Source organism: Lissotriton helveticus, chromosome 2_1 (genome assembly GCF_964261635.1).
Source record: "Lissotriton helveticus chromosome 2_1, aLisHel1.1, whole genome shotgun sequence".
Taxonomy (NCBI): domain Eukaryota; kingdom Metazoa; phylum Chordata; class Amphibia; order Caudata; family Salamandridae; genus Lissotriton; species Lissotriton helveticus.
This window is the reverse complement of record NC_136059.1, coordinates 21,537,547-21,556,318: the sequence shown is the minus strand read 5'-3', so window position 1 is coordinate 21,556,318 and position 18,772 is coordinate 21,537,547. Positions and strand designations below refer to the sequence as shown.

At 55.7% G+C, this 18,772-nt stretch overlaps 1 protein-coding gene across 1 annotated transcript in view; it reads right to left on the bottom strand.

Moving 5' to 3' along the window:
- Positions 1–8,837, bottom strand: part of LOC144817672 (uncharacterized) — a 207,389-nt gene extending 198,552 nt beyond the window's left edge. The window contains exon 1 of the mRNA XM_078674402.1: positions 8,770–8,837. The gene's annotated coding sequence lies outside the window, so the exon portion shown is untranslated. The remainder of the gene's footprint in view (positions 1–8,769) is intronic.
- Positions 8,838–18,772: the final 9,935 nt, after the last annotated feature.

Sequence of the window (18,772 nt, the reverse complement as noted above, 5' to 3'; positions counted from 1 at the left end):
AAGCCCATTGTAAGTCCTGCCCCACGTGTCAGTCCAGCGGAAAGAGCGGAGGGAAGCGCAAGGCCCCCCTCCAAACCTTCCCCGTGGTCAGTACCCCCTTTGAAAGGGTGGGAATCGACATCGTGGGCCCCCTCGACCCCCGGACCTCCTTGGGTCACCGCTTTATCCTGGTCTTGGTGGACCATGCCACCCGATACCCTGAAGCCATTCCCCTCCGAACGGTGACCGCCCCCGTAGTGGGGCGGGCCCTTATGGCCATCTTCTCCCGGGTGGGATTCCCCCGAGAAGTCATCAGCGACCGAGGGACCAACTTCATCTCCAAGTACATGAAATCCCTTTGGCATCAATGTGGGGTGACATACAAATTTACCACCCCATATCACCCCCAGGGTAACGGTCTGGTGGAGCGATTCAACCGGACCCTTAAGGGGATGATCATGGGTCTCGAAGAGCCCCTGAGGCATAAGTGGGACGTCCTCCTCCCCTGTCTCCTCTTCGAATACCGCGAAGTCCCCCAGAAGTCCCTGGGGTTCAGCCCCTTCGAGCTCCTCTACGGGCACCCCGTCAGGGGACCCCTCACCCTGGTCAAGGAAGGGTGGGAGACGGCGGCCCCAGAGCCCCCTCCCGATGTGTTTCGATACATTCTGGCCCTCCGGAACCAGACGAGGAAGTTCAGAGAACTGGCCGAGGCCAACCTCGAGGCTAGTCAAGAGGAAATGAAACGGTGGTATGACCAGAATGCCACTCTGGTCGAGTTTCAGCCCGGACAGCGGGTCTGGGTGATGGCCCCCGTGGAGCCCTCTGCCCTGCAAGACCAGTGGACAGGGCCCTTCAAGGTGGTGGAACGTAAGAGTCAGGTGACCTACCTCATCGATGTAGAGTCCCCCAGGAACCCCTTGCGGGTCCTTCACATGAACCGCCTCAAGCCCCACTTCGCCCGGTCCGAGTTGAGCTTGCTCCTCGCCACGGACAATGGAGAAGAAGAAGAAACGGAGCCTCTCCCCGATCTCCTGTGCGTGAAAGAAAAAGATGGCTCCGTAGAGGGGGTGAGTCTCTCCTCCTCCCTCTCTCCCGAGCAGCGCGAGGACTGTCGCCAGTTGTTGGGACAGTTCTCGGACCTCTTCTCCCTCACCCCCGGCATCACCAACTGGTGCGTCCACGACGTGGACACCGGGGACAGCCCACCGGTACGGCACAGAGCCTACCGCGTCCCTGACCGAGTCCGGGCCTGTATCAAGGCCGAGGTATCAAAGATGCTAGCTCTCGGGGTGGTCGAAGCCTCTGACAGCCCATGGGCTAGCCCCGTGGTTCTGGTTCCGAAGGCAGCCGCCCCCGGTGCTGTTCCCGAGCTGAGGTTCTGCGTTGACTACCGCGGGCTCAAGGCAGTCACCAGAACCGATGCTCATCCCATCCCCCGAGCCGACGAGCTTATCGATCGCCTCGGGGCTGCTCGCTTCCTTAGCACGTTCGACCTGACCAGTGGCTACTGGCAGATCGCCCTCACTGAGGGAGCCAAGGAAAGATCCGCGTTTTCCACCCCGGATGGTCACTACCATTTTCGGGTGATGCCCTTCGGGATGAAAAACGCCCCCGCCACCTTCCAGAGGCTGGTGAACCAGGTACTGGCGGGGTTGGAGGCGTTCAGCCCTGCGTATCTGGACGATATCGCAGTATACAGTTCCCACTGGCCCGAGCACCTCCAGCACCTCTGGGCGGTGCTGACGGCCCTGAGAAGGGCCGGTCTCACCATTAAGGCAAGCAAGTGCCAGATCGGACAAGGGTCCGTAGTCTACCTCGGGCACCAGGTCGGAAGCGGCCTCGTAGCCCCCCTCCAGCCCAAGATCGATGCAATCGTGGCCTGGGAGGCCCCCACGACCCAGACGGAAGTGCGGGCATTCCTAGGGCTCACGGGGTACTACCGACGGTTCATCAAGGGGTACGGCAGCATTGTAGCCCCCCTCACGAAGTTAACCTCCAAAAACCAGCCGAAGAAAGTCAGCTGGACCTCCGCCTGCCCAGAGGCGTTCGAAACTTTAAAAGACGCCATGTGAACTGCCCCAGTCCTCCAGGCGCCCGACTACTCCTGAGAGTTTGTAGTTCAGACGGACGCGTCCGAGCATGGCATCGGAGCAGACCTGTCCCAAGTGAACGAGAGCGGCCTAGACCAACCAGTAGCATTCATTAGCCGGAGGCTACTCCCTCGAGAACAACGATGGAGCACCATCGAGCGGGAGGCCTTCGCGGTGGTTTGGGCCCTGAAGAAGCTGAGGCCCTACCTGTTCGGTACTCACTTCTGGGTCCCGACCGACCACCGACCTCTCCGGTGGCTAATGCAGATGAGAGGGGAGAATCCCAAGTTGCTGCGCTGGTCCATCTCCCTCCAGGGGATGGACTTCACTGTTGAGCACCGGCCTGGCTCTGACCACGCCAACGCCGACGGCCTGTCCCGATTCTTCCGCCTCAGCGAAGAGAACCCCCAAGAGGATGGGTAGTTCTCCCCGCCTTCAGCTGGGGGGGACGCGTGTTGGACCCGGCCTCGTGGCGTGGTTCACCTCTGTCCCTCCACGCCCTGTGTGCGTAGGCCTGTACCCCGAGTCCCCTGCGCAGCCTCCCCCTTAGTGTAGCCTGCACCCCGAGCCTGGTCGTCCTACTCCCGTTAAGCCCCAATCCCCCTAGAACCTCGACCAGGCCTGCCTTTCCCGCTCCACATCCGGCTCCGAGCGCCTAACCTGGCATGCCCCACAAGGCCCGGACGCCATCTTTCCTTCCCGACTTCCCTGTCTCCCTGGGCCTAGCGTGACCCCGGCCCCAGCGAAACCCAGACTCCAAAGGCGTGCCAGTCCCAGATGGGGGGTAAGGGCTCCCCGAGTGAGATAAGCCAGGGAGTTTCGATGGCACCTCCGGCCTCCCCTGAGGGGCTGGTATCTGTCACATCTTTGGCCCTCCCCTGTGGGCCAGTTTCGATCACCCCTCTGGCCTCCCCGAGGGCTGGCTCCAGACCCGCTGGGCGTCTGGGAATTCCCGGACCCATCTTTCAAAGGGATCAAAGAGCTGACCGCCGGACCCCATCAACGACCAGCCCCCCGGGCGGGAGACCTCTGCCTGCGAGGGTCCGGAGATCAAAGAGCAAAAGGACTATAACTGGGCCTACCCGACAACTAGCGGGCAGTTGTATCTTGGACCTGAAGCCTGCTGATCTAATCGCGGCTGACGCTAAGAAGAACTCATCTTGAACCTCTGAGCCCTGCTGACGCTGTCGCGGCTCCTTCTTCGCCTCAAGGAACTGAACCACCTGAGCCCTGCTGACGCTGTCGCGGCTCGAGCTGAACTCGTAACCCTCGGAGCCCTGCTGACGCTGCCGCGGCTTGTTGGACCCGGCCTTGTGGCGTGGCTCGCCTCTGTCCCTCCACACCCTGTGAGCGTAGGCCTGTACAACGGGTTCCCTGCGCAGCATCCCCGTAAGAGTGGCCTGCACCCCAAAGCCTGGTCGCCTCACCCCCGATAAGCCCGAACCCTCCGTAAGCCACGACCAGGCCTGCCTTCCCCGCTCCACTCCCGGCTCCGAGCGCCTAACCTTGCATGCCCCACAAGGCCTGGACGCCATCTTCCCTTCCCGACATCCCTGTCTCCCTGGGCCTAGCGTGACCCCGGCCCCAGCGAAACCCAGACTCCAAAGGCACGCCAGTCCCGGCTGGGGGGTAAAGCGCTCCCGAGTTAGATAAGCCAGGGAGTTTCGATGGCACCTCCGGCCTCCCCTGCGGGGCTGGTTTCTGTCACACCTTTGGCCCTCCCCTGTGGGCCAGTTTCGATCACCCTTCTGGCCTCCCCGAGGGCTGGCTCCAGACCCGCTGGGCGTCTGGGAATCCCCGGACCCATCTTTCAAAGGGATCAAAGAGACAACCGCCGGACTTCGCCAACGACCAGCCCCCAGGGCCTGAGACCTCCGCCTGCGAGGGTCCGGAGATCAAAGAGCAGAAGGACTATAACTGGGCCCGCCCGACAACTAGCGGGCAGTTGTATCTTGGACCTGAAGCCCTGCTGATCTGATCGCGGCTGACCCTAAGAAGACTCATCTGGAACTATCGGAGCCCTGCTGACGCTGTCGCGGCTCGACCTCTACGAGACCATCCGAGCCCTGCTGACGCTGTCGCGGCTCGAGCTGAACTTGCACCATTGGAGCCCTGCTGACGTTGTCGCGGCTCAACCTCTACGAGACCATCCGAGCCCTGCTGACGCTGTCGCGGCTCGAGCTGAACTTGCACCATCGGAGCCCTGCTGACGCTGTCGCGGCTCAACCTCTACGAGACCATCCGAGCCCTGCTGACGCTGTCGCGGCTCGAGCTGAACTTGCACCCTCGGAGCCCTGCTGACGCTGTCGCGGCTCGAGCTGAACTGAACCACCCGAGCCCTGACGACCTCGTCGCGGCTCGAGGAATACTCTGGTCCGGCTGGACCATCGAGACCTCCATCACGACCGAGCCACCTCAACGGAGGTGAGGCAGCCAGTACGACCATCATCCCGTATCCCCCGGCTCGAGGATTGAGAGCTGTGCGTGGGGTACGCCTCGTACTGACCCAGAGACTAAAAGACTGTCCCGCTTCCCCCTTCCTGAACCCTCCAAGACTTTGTGGTCCCCTGACCGCTGTGTATATAAGAGTGCTTCTTTCGTTATCTGCTATATAAAGATCTTGTTACTAAAATCCACCGGTGTGGTGTCTGTTCGTAGTGTGGTGTGAGCTCAGTGTGTACGATCCTAGACCCGAAGTCCTCCCCGGTGAGGACCTCACAATCAAGACTCGGCAAGTTCTGTGGGAGAGGTGGGTCCTGGGGTGGTCGGGTGAGCACAACCGGGCCCTCGGGGATCGCCCCTTCTAACACGGCTCGACCTCAAAGACCTCGGAGCCCTGCTGACGCTGTCGCGGCTCAAGCTTGCACCTGCAACCATCCGAGCCCTTCTGACGCTGTCGCGGCTCCTCACGAACTTCTCCAGATCGAACCCTGCTGACCTCGTCGCGGCTCGAGGAGTACTCTGGTCCGGCTGGACCATCGAGACTACCATCACGACCGAGCCGACCTGACCGAGGTGAAGCAGTCAGTACGACCATCATCCCGTACCCCCCGGCTCAAGGATTGAGAGCTGTGCGCAGGGTACGCCTCGTACTGCCCCAGAGACTAAAAAAAACTGTCCCGCTTCCCCCTTCCCGAATCCACAAAGACTTTGTGGTCCCTCGATCACCGTGTACATAAGAGTGCTTTCTTCATTTATTGCTTATATAAAGATCTTGTTACTAGAATCCAACGGTGTGGTGTCTGTTCGTAGTGTGGTGTGAGCTCAGTGTGTACGATCCTCGACTCGAAGTCCTCCCCGGTGAAGGACCTCACAATCAAGACTCGGCAAGTTCTGTGGAAGAGGTGGGTCTTGGGGTGACCGGGTGAGCATAACCTGGCCCCCTGAGATCGGCCCTTCTAACAGGCGCCCACGCTGCGCCCCTGAGCCCGGGGGTGAGGGGCGCCCATGCTGCGCCCCTGAGCCCCGGGGGTGCCCACGCTGCGCCCCTGAGCCCCGGGGGGGAGGGGCGCCCACGCAGCGCCCCTGAGCCCGGGGGTGAGGGGCGCCCATGCTGCGCCCCTGAGCCCCGGGGGTGCCCACGCTGCGCCCCTGAGCCCCAGGGGGGAGGGGCGCCCACGCTGCGCCCCTGAGCCCGGGGGTGAGGGGCGCCCATGCTGCACCCCTGAGCCCCGGGGTGAGGGGCGCCCACGCTGCGCCCCTGAGCCCAGGGGGTGCAGTCTGCCTGTCATCATAGCGGAACTCTCCAAACATGTCCTCATGTCACGCATTTCATTCAACTCGCCCGCAGTGTCCCGCTCAGCAGCATGACACATTCATGTACTCAGCATGATCCCTTATTGCACTCCTCACGCCTGCTACGGACGCGCTGAGCAGCAGGCATGCTGAGCACAGCTCCGAGCTCATGCGACCCGGGGGGGCTGCGGATGCCCATGTGGAGCAGAGGGGGGCTCATGGAGCAGAGGGGGGCTCATGGAGCCGAGGGGGGCTCATGGAGCAGAGGGGGGCTCATGGAGCAGAGGGGGGCTCATGGGCAGCAGAGGGGGGCTCATGGGGCAGAGGGGGGCTCATGGGGCAGAGGGGGGCTCATGGAGCAGAGGGGGGCTCATGGAGCAGAGGGTGGCTCATGGGGCAGAGGGTGGCTCATGGGGAGCAGAGGGGGGCTCATGGGGAGCAGAGGGGGGCTCATGGAGCAGAGGGGGGCTCATGGGGAGCAGAGGGGGGCTCATGGAGCAGAGGGGGGCTCATGGGCAGCAGAGGGGGGCTCATGGGGAGCAGAGGGGGGCTCATGGGCAGCAGAGGGGGGCTCATGGGGAGCAGAGGGGGGCTCATGGGGCAGAGGGGGGCTCATGGGGAGCAGAGGGGGGCTCATGGGGAGCAGAGGGGGGCTCATGGGGCAGAGGGGGGCTCATGGGCAGCAGAGGGGGCTCATGGGGAGCAGAGGGGGGCTCATGGGCAGCAGAGGGGGGCTCATGGGGCAGAGGGGGGGCTCATGGGGCAGAGGGTGGCTCATGGGGAGCAGAGGGGGGCTCATGGGGAGCAGAGGGGGGCTCATGGAGCAGAGGGGGGCTCATGGGGAGCAGAGGGGGGCTCATGGGGAGCAGAGGGGGGCTCATGGGGAGCAGAGGGGGGCTCATGAAGCAGAGGGGGGCTCATGGGGAGCAGAGCGGGGCTCATGGGGCAGAGGGGGGCTCATGGGGCAGAGGGGGGCTCATGGGTAGCAGAGGGGGGCTCATGGGCAGCAGAGGGGGGCTCATAGAGCAGAGGGGGGCTCATGGGGCAGAGGGGGGCTCATGGAGCAGAGGGGGGCTCATGGAGCAGAGGGGGGCTCATGGGGAGCAGAGGGGGGCTCATGGGGAGCAGAGGGGGGCTCATGGGGCAGAGGGGGGCTCATGGGGCAGAGGGGGGCTCGTGGGAGCAGAGGGGGGCTCATGGGGAGCAGTTGGGGGCTCATGGAGCAGAGGGGGGCTCGTGGGAGCAGAGGGGGGCTCATGGAGCAGAGGGGGGCTCATGGGGCAGAGGGGGGCTCATGGGGCAGAGGGGGGCTCATGGGGAGCAGAGCGGGGCTCATGGGGCAGAGGGGGGCTCATGGGGCAGAGGGGGGCTCATGGGGAGCAGAGGGGGGCTCATGGGCAGCAGAGGGGGGCTCATGGAGCAGAGGGGGGCTCATGGGGCAGAGGGCGGCTCATGGAGCAGAGGGGGGCTCATGGGGCAGAGGGGGGCTCATGGGGAGCAGAGGGGGGCTCATGGGGAGCAGAGGGGGGCTCATGGGGCAGAGGGTGGCTCATGGGAGCAGAGGGGGGCTCATGGGCAGCAGAGGGGGGCTCATGGGGAGCAGAGGGGGGCTCATGGGGAGCAGAGGGGGGCTCATGGAGCAGAGGGGGGCTCATGGAGCAGAGGGGGGCTCATGGGCAGCAGAGGGGGGCTCATGGGGAGCAGAGGGGGGCTCATGGAGCAGAGGGGGGCTCATGGGGAGCAGAGGGGGGCTCATGGGGCAGAGGGTGGCTCATGGGAGCAGAGGGGGGCTCATGGGCAGCAGAGGGGGGCTCATGGGGAGCAGAGGGGGGCTCATGGAGCAGAGGGGGGCTCATGGGGCAGAGGGGGGCTCATGGGGAGCAGAGGGGGCTCATGGGTCAGTAGAGGGGGGCTCATGGGTCAGTAGAGGGGGCTCATGGGTCAGTAGAGGGGGCTCATGGGTCAGTAGAGGGGGCTCATTGGTCAGTAGAGGGGGCTCATGGGGCAGTAGAGGGGGCCCTGCGTCTTACCTCAGCTGAAGGACGAGGCAGCCTGGGTTTGCAGAGGGCCAGAGGGTGGCGTCGTCGTCCTGCCCCAAGGGCCCTTTATATGGTCGGAGGGGGGGCTGGCCTGGCGAGCCCCCGGTCCACCCGCGCCCCGCCCGCTCCCGCTGAGCTACGCAACCCCACCTGGGCTCCTCATTTCACCTGAAGGAGGAAAGGCCGAGCCAGCCAAAGTGGGATTCCAACAGGAGGCAGCTCCAACTCTGAAGAGCAACTCCTGTGCTGGGGGCAGCTAGCCCCGTGGGGGCACGGTCATGGCCAGCCGCCGCCCACCCCTTACTGTGCTCTTATGCCCCCCCCCCCACACACACACACACTCACGCGCCGTCTGCAGTGCTTTAAATGGGCCGGTGCTGCCCCGGGCGGAGTACCGGCACTTCTCAGACTCAAGCAGGGACTTTGCTGCAAAGTGCCGGCACTTCTCAGTTTCCACCCTGGCCGTCGCTCGTAGCAGTGCAGCGAGCAGTGGCCCCGCTCCCTCCCTCGGCACGCTGCAGGGTGGGACTGGGATTCAACATCGGCCCGGGCACGCCAAAAAAAAAAAGTGGCCCATATTTGCATATTGCTTTTCTGCAAAACAACATTTTATTGAACAAAGGGGCGGAGAAGGCAGGGATTAGTACAGACGGTGAAACTCACCTGGAAACCAGTGAGGCCGCTTCTGTTCAGCCCCCCCCCCCTCAATACACATATATTAACGGGACGGCCCGAGAGAGAAAAGGAGTGACCCCTCCGCCCATCTGCATCCAGAAGGGCCCCTCGGGCCCCCACGGGCCGCATCCGAAGGCACCAGACCCCCCCAGATCTGCCCCCAGCTGGAGCTCGGACACCGGCCCCTCGCCCTGGACAGGGGCCCCCAACCCCAGGGGACAACCCCCACTGCCCCAGGGGCCCAGACTCACCACAGCCCGCCGACTCTGCGCTGAGGAGGGGACGCGTCCTGGAGCCAGGGGGACACCCACGGACGGCGTGACCCGGAGGAGAAGAGGAGGCCAGCCTGTTTCTTGTCTTCTCCTGTCAGATACCTTCTGACAGTGGTGAGTTTTTGGATACCGAGGCAATAGCCTCATTACTCCATATTCGTTTGGAATTTTGTAGTCGCTGTTTAGGTTGTCTTATTGGTGTGTGACGCTTTGTCACAGTTGAGGTTGCATCACATGGTCAGCTCAGTGATGGGCCGCGGGTAGCGGTCAGTAGTGTTTGCAGAATTGTCAGCATGTTTCCTTCGAGAGTCTCGTCTTTGTCCGTGTAGATCCTTCTGTTAGTGTTGAGGTTTGGGTGCCTGCCGCGGCTAATGCCAGCCGGCAGTGAGCGGGTTTTAGGTGCTTGCCGAGGCTGTTATGCCATCAGGGCAGCGGTGAGTTTTGCGTATCTGCCGGCGTTTGCCTTCAGGCAGTAATGAGTTTTTGGATGCTGCGTTGCTGTTTCAGCTTCGCAAGGTTAGCGCTTCAATGGGACGCGGATAGCGGTCAAATGGGTTTGTAGCGATATCTGCAAGTTTCCGGATCAGTGGGTTTTCTTTTTGATCCAGTCCTTTGTAGAATGTCCTGTTGAGTTTGAGGAGATGGTCGTCCAGCATCTCGATGCCTAGGTCTCTGTGGAGGTCTGCTGTTCGTGTGAACATGGGAGCACCTGCTGCAATCCGTAAGGCCTTGCTCTGAAGTATTTGTAGGTCCTTCCGCAGCTGTGGGCGGCAGCCACTCCAAACTGGTGAAGCGTATGTCATAAGGAGGCCAGGAGGGCGGGCCGGGTATAAGTACCTCGCCCGACCCTCGGGGCGGCGGCAGTGACGCGGGGATGAGCCTAATATGACACTGAGGGGCCGCCCCTAAACCCCAGAGCCAGGAAGGGGATGGGGCCGGCCGGAGCGCCATACCCCAGGCCCAGGGCGAGCAGGCAGTGCCGGGGGTCTGGTCTGACAGTTAGAGTGGGCGGGGTTCCGGCCAGGCTTGTGGTCTAGGGTTGATTGATCCATCATTGCCCGCAGCAAGGTCAAGACCACGCAGGCTCTCATGCTCGCAGGGCCCACGGACACTCTCATCCTCGCAGGGCCCACGGACACTCTCATGCTCGCAGGGCCAACGCAGACTCTCATGCTCGCAGGGCCCACGGACACTCTCATGCTCGCAGGGCCCACGCAGACTCTCATGCTCGCAGGGCCCACGGACACTCTCATGCTCGCAGGGCCCACGCAGACTCTCATGCTCGCAGGGCCCACGGACACTCTCATGCTCGCACGGCCCACGCAGACTCTCATGCTTGCAGGGCCCACGGGCACTCATGCTTGCAGGGCCCACGCAGACTCTCATGCTTGCAGGGCCCACGGACACTCCCATGCTCGCAGGGCCCACGGACACTCTCATGCTTGCAGGGCCCACGGACACTCTCAAGCTTGCAGGGCCCACGGACGCTCTCATGCTTGCAGGGCCCACGGACACTCTCATGCTCGCAGGGCCCACGCAGACTCTCATGCTTGCAGGGCCCACGGACACTCCCATGCTCGCAGGGCCCACGGACACTCTCATGCTTGCAGGGCCCACGGACACTCTCAAGCTTGCAGGGCCCACGGACGCTCTCATGCTCGCAGGGCCCACGGACACTCTCATGCTCGCAGGGCCCACGCAGACTCTCATGCTTTCAGGGCCCACGGACACTCTCATGCTTGCAGGGCCCACGAACACTCTCAAGCTCGAGGGGCCCACGCGGACTCTCATGCTCGCAAGGCCCACTGACACTCTCATCCTCGCAGGGCCCAGGGACAATCTCATGCTCGCAGGGCCCACGGACACTCTCATGCTTGCAGGGCCCACGGACACTCTCATGCTCGCAGGGCCAACGCAGACTCTCATGCTCGCAGGGCCCACGGACACTCTCATCCTCGCAGGGCCCACGGACACTCTCATGCTCGCAGGGCCAACGCAGACTCTCATGCTCGCAGGGCCCACGGACACTCTCATGCTCGCAGGGCCCACGCAGACTCTCATGCTCGCAGGGCCCACGGACACTCTCATGCTCGCAGGGCCCACGCAGACTCTCATGCTCGCAGGGCCCACGGACACTCTCATGCTCGCACGGCCCACGCAGACTCTCATGCTTGCAGGGCCCACGGGCACTCATGCTTGTAGGGCCCACGCAGACTCTCATGCTTGCAGGGCCCACGGACACTCCCATGCTCGCAGGGCCCACGGACACTCTCATGCTTGCAGGGCCCACGGACACTCTCAAGCTTGCAGGGCCCACGGACGCTCTCATGCTTGCAGGGCCCACGGACACTCTCATGCTCGCAGGGCCCACGCAGACTCTCATGCTTGCAGGGCCCACGGACACTCCCATGCTCGCAGGGCCCACGGACACTCTCATGCTTGCAGGGCCCACGGACACTCTCAAGCTTGCAGGGCCTGTGGTAAATAAATAAATAATACCCTATTTTTGACTAGACTTATAGCATAACAGATAGCTCAATAAATAAGAGTCAAGATTCGAGGTAGTAGGAGTTTCTGCAGGTTTATTACAGCATAAGGACAGGATCAGGACAACCTGCATAGGAACAGAATGACAGGGCCCAGCAGGACAACTGGGGCCCAGCAGGGGAAAAGAGGCCCAGCAGCTGCTGGGGCTAGGTCTGGGATGAGCGCGCTAACTTTCAATAACAAAACACAGGCATATATACATAGCGCGAACACATAGCATTACATTGCAGTAGGCGTAGCAGTGGGTGGAGCAGAAGGCGTGACGCGTAGCAGTCGCGAAAGATAACAGTAAAAGTGGGTGTAACTGGGAGTATACATAGACATGTGATGCAAACGTAACAGAATATGTCATGAATGGGCGGAAACATAGGAGGGGGCTACCTAAGGAGCCGGGACCTCTAACCTAATGGTGCGCGAAAACTGGCAATGACGTGTTACTAGGAGAAGCTGGGGCTATGAACTCTGTGCTAGGAGCAGAGACTAAAGTCTGGAGGGTCGGAGCGACATGTACCTAAACCCTATCTGGTATCTAATGTTTAGGGAACATGTTGATATAAACTAGAAGTCATGAGGGGAAAAGCTAACTTGATTCTAAGACTGGACCATGCATTATTCTACATGTAGTGCGTGATGAAGAATACTAAATGACCATTAAATACAGTATTTCTCTAACGTGGAGCCGAGTAGGCTAGACAATGACGGAAACTATTGATGCAGTTCAGTAGCTTAGGAATGCAGAAGAGGAGGACTGAACTGATAACTGGAACTATAACATACTTTTGGCAGACTCAGAGGCAGAGCCAAGCTGCACCGGGCACTGCGAGGCAGGAAGTAAGTGAAGGGTCGAGGATACAGGTGGGGGCTGTATCGCTCCTCAGCGAGGCTTTCAGGAGACAGGAGCTGAATCCAGGGTCCGGGCCCTTTTGAGGCCTGGAAACGGGGATTTTATAATGGAATAACGTGCACACTGAGAAACGTGGCAACATAACTTTACATAGGCCTGATATTCGTAGTATTCACGAGGACTGGAAAATAACATACCAGAGGTGGACACAACTGTAATTGCGTCATTAATCGGACATGGGGAATAACATATGCATATTGGTCATGCACACATAACATATGATGGATGAGGCGTAGGGACACAGAACATGGCAAAATTTACTTTTCCACATTCCCTCCTTGTCACTACGTTTCCATCAGGAAACATCAATTTTCATGATACCGTCTATCATTTCATACAGTACCATTTGCTCGTCTCGAATTGTCTTGGAACGGGATTTAGAACGGGGCTTGGGACTAGGAATACAAGAGGTAGCACACATGCTGCAAATCGCAGGGCCACATTGTATACAGAGGCAGCAGCTGAATATAATCGCTACTGCAATACCTAGAAAGGACAGGACTTTCCATCCCCAGACGGAAATTATATTCCAGAACCAACCGGACCATGTCCAGGTGCCTGGATCTTGGTGTAACAGATGGGCAATTTTATGGAGTCTGGTTATAGCTGAATAAACAGACGGCGCGTTATTTGGAATGAAAATGCAGCAACTAGATCCGATGACTCTACAGGCCCCGCCCCTATCGGCCAGTATGACGTCAAGGACGAGACGATTTTGTAAAACGACAAATCTCATAGCAGATTGTTCTTCGGTTAGGTTGCCTAGAGCAGAGGCAGTCTCATTTACTACAGCTTCAAGGGTTCTTGTTAACCTACGGATCAGTTTACTATTCTGGACAGGTCCTACGAAGAAGAAGAAACCTTTATTGAAATCTGTATACTGTTCTAGAGTAGTTTCAGTATAATCGACAATTGGGGACTCCCTTCTATGTCTAATGTGTGCTAGATGTGTGTTTCTATGATAATCAGATGGGGCTAGGAAAACAGGTGGCAGTAGGAAAGCAATGTAACAGGTTCCCTCCCAATCGAGGGGCAGACGAACATATGCAGTTTGACCACAAATGAAATAAGAATGACGTGAAGCTTTGAAAATAGATTTCCCACTGTCACTATACTGAATAACAGTAGTACATTCACTATGACCTATGTGTACGGAACCATAACTACGGACACATAATTCGCCTTTGACTGGTAGTACTGAAATAGCAGGTAAGTCTGGAGTAGTATCAGACTGAACATTCAGGACCATGAAATTCGACGAATAATTACCTAAATTATATACTTCATTTTCTAGATCTAAACCTGTTCTGTGGGGGAGACCTTGCTTGTCTGGAAAACATGTACTGTTAAGAGAAGACGTATCTGTTGAGGATGACGTTAACGTGGACCATGCTCCACACGAACCATTGTGTGAGAATGGATAAGGAAAGAGTGGCAGAACTCCCTTTGATGTCTGGAAAGGGGGGAGTCGACCACACACCCAACAATTAGTGGCATTGCTGGTCTGGTGTGAATAATGTAACATACGGATAAATGTGTTGTTGCGCATAGCGAGGCGGTAAGAATATTCGTGAGGAGGCAGATCACTAAACGTGTGCTCTACTGTAGCATTAGCAGACATATTTACATGAGGAACTAGACAATACAGATAGAACGCATAGCTGGTGCAGGAAATCAAAATGCTGAGAAATAATATGAAACTCAGAAAAACGATACATTTGATTGAACTTTGACTGACTCTCTCACTATGGGGGTCTATTTTATACATGTCAGAAACAGTCTAACCGTTTCACCTAGGGGAGGACTTATACAATCAAACTGACTGACTTATTTTACTAGACCTTAATTTGAGCTTATACTCCTGCTGCGGAGTTTTCTCTAACAAGGGAGGGGTTGTAATAATGTCTTGTGCGGGACAGTCCTTTAAAACAATGTTTTGGCAGTCCTTCGAATCCTGGAAATCCTTGGAAATGTTTTTGGAGACTGATTTCAATGGATTGAAAAGTTTTACATGAGAAAGGTGGACCCACCCTTTCCTGCCTTCCAACTTGACGGCAGTACGGGTGGTCAAGAGGACCTGGCGTGGCTCCTTCCAACGTGGTTCCAGCGGACTTGATCTGTCGAAATTTCGGACCATCACAAGGGAGCCTGGAACGATCTCGTGCGGTGCCACCTCGGTATTGTCTGGAAATGCGGCGGCAACCTGTGAACGACATGAGTTGAGGGCAGACATCAAGGAAGCTAGGTAATCTGTCAGCATATTACATGAAACATCGGTAATACTTCGGGGTCTAGGAGTACCCCACATGTTAGGGGGGCGGCCGAATACGACCTCATACGGGGACAGACCTGATCTGGAATGCGCGACCATGCGCATATAAAACAAAGCGACTGGCAGAGCTACTAGCCAGTCCACACCTTTGTCTTTACAGACTTTTGCAATGCGGATTTTCAGAGTCTGATTATGTCTCTCTACGAGACCGGCTGCTTCAGGATGGCGTACACAATGGAACTTCCACTGGTACCCTAACAAAAGGGAAACGTGTTTCATGAGTTCAGATGAGAATGGCTGGCCGTTATCAGAATATACGACTCTAGGGAGTCCGTATCTAGGGAAAAATTCACGAACCAACTGCTTGGCAGTGGTCGCGGCTGTGTAATCTGGGACTGGATATGCTTCTGTCCACCTGGACAAAGCGCATACAACTACAAGGACATACTTGAAACCTCGACATCGCTCCATTTGAATATAATCCATCTGGAGGACCTCAAAAGGGTGGTCAGGGGGCTGGAAACCACCTTGTTCCACCGGGACACTTTTACCTGGATTAAACTGACAACATATCATACAGGTACGGACTTTCTGCTTGGCTGCAGCTCGTAAATGCTTGTTGAACCAAATGTTCTGGATACTGTCTAACATAGCTTTTTCTCCTAAATGTGCTGGACTATGTGCGGTATTGATAATGACTTGAACCATAGAGTCAGGGAGAAACCATGTGGCTCTACCCTTCGTTAACCATCCTTGATCTGTCTGGACCCCTCCTTGTTCAGACCATTTCTTGATTTCATCGGGAGTAGCATGTAACTGTATATCTATGACGTCTTGTGTAGGGTCCTTAACTGTCATACATGTAATCGAATCTGGAGTATGTGTCTGATTAACTGGAATGTCTGGAGTCTGTGCTGTAAGCTTAGCTGTGCGGTCCGCTAGATCATTACCTTGGGAAATAATGTCTGTGACTTTCGTATGTGCTTTGCATTTCATGATAGCAATAGATGTCGGTAAATGTATGGCATCTAACAGGGCTTGAATAAGGAGACCATGCTGAATCTTGGTTCCATGAGAAGTCATGAAACCTCTCTCCTGCCAGAGTACTCCGAAGTCGTGTACAACTCCGAATGCGTAACGTGAATCTGTGTAAACATTAACTTTCAGGTTCTTGGCGTGTATACAGGCTTGTGTCAGAGCAACTAGCTCTGCTGCTTGAGCGGACAGGGTATCAATACGGTGTGTCTTGATAACTTCAGTGTCAGTAGTCACTGCATACGCGGCGACTAGTTCTCCTGTACTAGTTTTCATACATGAACCATCCACATAAAGTGTCAGGTCAGGATCTGGTAACGGAATATCTGTCAGGTCTTGTCTTGGCTTCGTCGTAATGTTAACTACTTCCACACAATCATGTGGGTCTGGATTTGAATTAACTGATGGTAACAGTGTAGCAGGATTCAGAACGTTGCAGCGTCTAATTTCTATGTGTGGCTGGAACAGTGTCAATTCATAACCTGTTAAACGTGCAATTGTCAAGTGCTGAGTTTGTGTTCGGTTTAAAAGAACTTCTACTGAATGTGGGACTTGTACTGTCAGGGAGTGTCCTAAAACTATGGAATCACTTTGTCTGATAGCTAGTGCTGTGGCTGCAACTGACTTGAGGCACGCAGGCAACGCCTGGGCGACTGGATCTAGTGTGCTCGAAAAATAAGCACAGGGCTTGTATTGACCTGCTTGATCTTGTGTGAGAACAGATAATGCTGTACCTTCCCGTTCAGTAACGAAAAGTGTAAAAGGCTTACTGTAGTTCGGTGTAGCTAAAACTGGAGCTTGACATAGGGCTTTCTTTAACTCGTTAAAACTAAGTGTATGTTCAGATGTCCAAGGGAGGACAGTCGATACGGCTGCCTCCTGTGTCGTTAACTGTATCAGTGGCTTGGCTAGAAATGCATACTGGGGAATCCATTGTCTACAATAAGAAGTAAGGCCGATAAAAGCACGTACCTCCTTCTGGGTTCTGGGCTGGGGAAGACTCGCTATTAACTGGATACGGTCGGGTGTCAACTGCCTACCCCTCTTGGACAGCAAGTGTCCTAAGTATACCACTTGCTGGACACAGAATTGAAGCTTCGAAGGTGACACCTTGTGCCCCATCTCGGCAAGGAAATACAAGACTGTAAGTGACGCTCGTTCGCAGTCACGTTCAGAACGGGCTGTGATCAGTAGATCATCGACATACTGGAGCAGGGCAGTGTCAGTTGGCATATGAATGTTGTCTAGTTGTCTCTTAAGTGCTTGACTATAAATACTAGGACTTTCTGTGAAACCTTGAGGAGCGCGTGTAAACATATAGCTCCTTCCATTTAAACAAAATCCGAAAAGAAACTGGCTGTCTGGATGAATTGGAACACTGAAAAATGCATTCTTGAGGTCTATGACAGTGAAAAACATGGCTTCGGAATCAATGGCTGTTAACAGGGAAGAAATATCTGGGACAACTGGGTACTGAGGAATAATACATTTGTTAAGCTCTCGTAAATCAATCACTAATCGATATACTGGGGGTGCATTTGGATCAGTACGTTTCATGACTGGAATGATCGGAGAATTACATACATTGGAGTCAGTTTCTACAACTACTCCTTGAGCCATGAGCTCGTCAATAATTTTGGATAAGGCTGCTACAGCCTCAGTTGGCAATCTATACTGCCTCATTCGTGGTAACACTACACCTGGTTTGAGAGTCACACGATGAGGTGTGATTTGCATGTAACCTACATCAGTTGGACCTTGTGCCCATAGATGCTGCGGAACTTTAGACAGTCTTGAATCAAAATCTCGTAATACATAGTGACCCTTGAAGTCACGTAGGAACAATCGTATTCCCTCTGGGGAACAGCATATAACTGCACCTAACTCTTTCAGTGTCTTAATGCCTAATAGATTTTCTGGACATGACTTAGTAAGTAACAGATCAGTAATACGGGACAATGGACCTACTTCTAGAGTGACTGGCTTTGATATCTCATTAACTATTGGCTTTCCTGAAAATCCAAGGGAAACATTTCTTGAGCCTGAGAGCGGAGCCCCTGGAACTTCGGCATGACTAATTGTGGTCCTACTTGCCCCTGTATCGATCAAAAATTTTCTGTCTTTCCCTAATACTTGACTGTGAACATAAGGACCTTCTTGATCTACAGGTATCTCGATGAGAGGCAAGCCTACCTCCCTCTCTAGGCTGTTTCATGAATATGACTGGTACTCTGGATACTCGGACTGTGCATACTGGTACATCTGCGATGTAACATGCTGTGTTGCAGCTATAGGCTGCGGTGCGGAAACTGTCTGTTGTGCATTCTGTGGCTGAGGAATCTGTGAAACTTGTTCTTGTCTAGGCGGACGTGGTCTTTCTTTAGTCTTACCAGTAGCTATGTTATGTTTCAGAACTGCACACTCGTTTATAAAATGACCTGGCTGTTTACAATAATTGCAGTTCCCTTTAACGGGAGCTGCAGGATGACTGGCTTGATTCGGACCCCTCTTCTGACTGTCTTGAGGAACAGATTGTGCAACTAGCACTTTCATTTTCGTGTCTTTCATACGTTTTCTCTCGTGTTCTTGCTCTTCTCTGATTCTATTCTGGTGGTACTGAAGCATCTGGAGCATCTGGGACGGAGTATTTGCTTGCCAGGTGCTTTCGACTTTCAAAACTCGATTTTTAATTTGTGGACTTGAATTCTCGACTAATTTGGTAACGAAAAGATGAGGGTATGACTCACTACTTGTCTTGAGACCACTGTTGATACTAAAACATTTCTCAAATCTAGAATAAAAATCACTAATATCCTCATCTTGTTTCTGTTTACAGGCTGAGATTGCATCCCAGTCTTCTTTTCTCGTTGTCAATAATCTGGGTAAAACTTGAATCAATAATTCTGGTAATTCTTTACATTTATCTCCAAGACCGGTACCTGGTACTCGTGCCTTGTCTTCAGCTTCTAGAGCTGTCCAATCGATCTTTTTCTCTCCCACCTCCCATTCTTTTTCCTTTAACTTTTCATACACCCCTGCGGGTAACAGGACCTTTAACATTTTAATGATATCTGGGTAAGTGTATTCTCCCATACGGAGCATGTCTTTTAATTCTCTATGGAACCCTGCTGGATCTTTGTCATGACAGGGAATTAATTTCTTCATTTCAAGAAGTTCCATCTTTGAAATTGGAGTGTATACAAACACTCGTTGCATTACGCCAC